This window comes from Seriola lalandi, unplaced genomic scaffold (assembly GCF_002814215.2).
Source record: "Seriola lalandi dorsalis isolate HSWRI2012SDOR001 ecotype SW California unplaced genomic scaffold, Sedor1 jcf7180002055006, whole genome shotgun sequence".
NCBI classification, from domain to species: domain Eukaryota; kingdom Metazoa; phylum Chordata; class Actinopteri; order Carangiformes; family Carangidae; genus Seriola; species Seriola lalandi.
Window position 1 is genome coordinate 1,997,867 of NW_019525549.1, and position 3,564 is coordinate 2,001,430.

The following is a 3,564-nucleotide window of genomic DNA, read 5'->3' on the forward strand; positions in this document are numbered from 1 at the left end:
AAAAAAGTTGAATACGTCTGATGATCTACAGAAAAAGCCGAATGTTTTGATAGTTGAACAGTTTTGTAGCACAAAAACTGTGGGAGTAGTTTACTTCATGATGTGATTTTCCCATTTGCGAAACTACGACAGTTATTAGTACACCAGAAGGACAAAATGCGATATAGATACCCTGATTATCATGCAATAAAACATATATCGGAGAAACAGGACGGTCATTCAGCATGTGCAGAAAGGAACACCAAAAAGAGTGTGAGAAGGAAACATCTGCAAAACGAACACAAGCAATAAAAGAAAAAGCAGAACAGGAGAACCTAAAATCAGCCATTTCAGACCACTGCAAAATCATATGATCTGGCAAAAGGTCATTCGATGATTCTGAGTAAACGTGTTACTGGGTTACATTTGAAAATAGGGAGAGAGGGGTTAAACATGTTATAGGCTGACAATAATAATATATGATAAAACTATACACTTGAAGAATATCTTTAAGTAACCAGATATATCAGTTCCCTGGTGAGAACAGCAATAGAATCAACCAATTAATTGTAGTTAGGCACTTTGGAGCATGAGCATACACTTGATAATTATTAATATACTGAGTTGACAATTTATTATTAAGATAGTTTTAGACAGTTGTTGATTCAGTTGATCACTGTGGAGGATGTAGTGTATATTACATTATACTGAGGAGTTTCTGTTTTTTAGCCTTCCTTCAGTGATAAAAATGTGGTGGGGGGATGAAGGGTGGTGGTGGTAATGGTGTGAGTGTGTGTATGTGTGTCTGTGTGTGTGTGTGTGGGGGGGGTGCGTGTGTGTGTGTATTGTAGTCTATGGGAGAGCTACTATGATGGTTGAATAGTTCCTGTAGCTCAAAGTAAATTTAATATTTCTGTTGCTGTATTTACTGTTGTACTGTCCAGTCTGAACTGTAATCTCTCTCTATGAGCACTAATTTAGTCACTGCAGTTGTCCCTCAAAAAGCCCTTTGATGTTGTCAGGTCCGGCCAAAATGACTTCACAATAATGGTTTTTAACCAAAATTGTAGTACAATTATAGAAATTATATGTACACACATGCAAATAACTACACATCAACATGCACACACACTGCTCCGGAATTTGTATTTCAGTCAATGGGAGAGGTGGAGGGTACTCCCACCACTTATCATAGTACCACACATCAGAATGAGACTAAAACTGGGTGATAATGGACAAAATAAATCTCTACATCTTTGATATAAAAATTGACAATGAAGGTTGGAAATTATGGGATTTAAAAGACTTTTTTGAGGAAAATTTTCAAGGATGGCAGTTGGAGTGCGCAGTTAGCTTCGGTCAGCTGTGCCTAAAGACAGCAGACATCCCTGAAGAAGTAATAAATATTACAATCCTCTACACTGAAGTTACAACAACACCACACCAAGTGAGGAAGAGAGAGGGAGAGAGAGAGAAGTTAGTGCAAACTGCTAAGCTAAAGAAACTAGCAGATCTGGATAGCATGTAAACTGCTGAGTTAGTGAAAGTCACTAAAAAGAGGAGTTCTAGAGCTTCTCCCACTCTAGCAATGATGTCATCCCCTCTAGCTCTGAACATTTTGTTCAATACACACCCATTATAAAGTCTGAAACGGTCTAAAAATGACACAAAACATAAACTGCAATTTTGTCTAAGCCATAATAGTTGTCAAAATACCAATTTACCCCAAAAGAGTGTCAAGTCTTTTGACCCATTTAACCTTTCAACCATTTTTCTACATTGAAGTATGACGCAGCAGTAGATCTCCCCATTCATTCTCTATGGGAATTTTGGGACAGTGTTGACAGTAAAGGTATCCGAAACAGGATTAGTGAGACAATGAAAACTACCATTCAGTGTGGCTGCTCTCGTCAGAATGACAATATTTATTAAATGTAGTCTCAGCATAAAGTCTGTCAGTCTCTTTCTGTTTTACCCACTTATTTCTCACCAGTGCTTATTCTTATCACTTGTAACATGCATTGGATTACCTCACTTTATCTCTCAATGCACATTAGAAATATTACCATTCAGCTTACAGATTTACTGCTCTCTTACTGATGTAGAACAATTTAACATCATATTTAAGACCATGAGCACTAACATTGTAGATGACTGACTGTAATACAAATAAACAAACAAAAACATGCACTTATTTATTATTTATTTAGCGAATGCAAAGTCCTTAAGCCAAGTAGTTGCCTCCTGGTCTGCTGTATGGAGGGTGACTAATCCTCCTTTCAGTCTTTGGAGAGGACAAACTTCTATGATGTGTTCCATGGTTTGCTCCTCTCCACAAGCACACAGTGGGGTGGGGCTACTGCCCCATTTGTGAAGGCTGGCCAAGCAGGGGCCATGTCCAGTCCTGAAGCGATTGAGCGTGGACCACTGTCTCCTTGGGAGGTTGGTGCCAGGGACCTGTTGGTTGGGGTCTGGCACCAGATGTTTGTTTGGGACCTCCTTGGACTCCCATTCCATTTTCCAAGTCAATTTGATGGTGAAGTCAGCTGGTGGGATGTTCTTCCAAATTGGTCGTCTAGATGGAAGTCGAGCAGTGGGTGGGTTGTAGATGTCTGCACGGATTGATAAATGGGGAGAGTCTTTGACCTTTTGAAGCATCTTGTGAATGACTGCTTCTCGCCGGATATGTGGGGGGGGGATGTTTGATGGGACAGGAAGCCAGGGGAGTGGTGTTGAGCGGATAGTCCAGGTTATGGTTCTCTGGGTTGTATTGAGCTGGGTGTCCACATGGTGTGTATGGGGTGACCTGGACCAGACAGGGGCACAATACTCAGCTGCATAGTATGCAAGGGCCAGTGCTGAGGTGCGCAGTGTGGAGGCGGCTGCCCCCCATTTTGCACCAGCGAGCTTGCAGAGCAGGTTGTTCCTTGACTTAACCTTAGCTGCCGTCCCTTTTAGGTGTTCCTTGAAGGATAGTGTCCGGTCAAGGGTCACTCCAAGGTAGGTTGGATTAGAGGCATGCTTCAGCTTGAGCCAGGTAGATGTTTAGTTCTCTGGCAGCTTTTGCATTGTGGAGATGGAATACACTGGATACAGTTTTTGCTGGGCTTGGCTTTAGGCGCCAGGTTTTGCAGAACTGGTCCAGTTTGGCAAGGTCTTCAGTGAGCACCCGTTCCAGGTTCTCAAAATCTGGTGCTTGAAATGCCCGACAGATGCCATCTGCATAGATGAATTTGTGAGATTTGGTGGTGGTCAGGTCATTTGTGTAGAGGTTGAACAGAGTTGGAGCTAGATCTAAGCCTTGTGGCAGCCCATTTGTCTGCCTTCTCCACGCGCTCGTGTTCTGACCGAGGTGAACTCTGAACCTTCTGTTTATCAGCAGGGTTTGTATTATTGCCGTTGCCCAGGAAGGGAGCGCTTTTGTGAGTTTGAGTGGGAGGCCTTTGTGCCAGACCGTATCATAGGTGGCTGTGAGGTCGAGGAACACAGTCCCTGTCTTCAGTCTGCTCTCGAAACCATTTTCGGTGAAGGTGGATAGGGCCAGTACTTGTTCTCCTGTGCTGCGGTCCTTGCGGAAACCTGCCT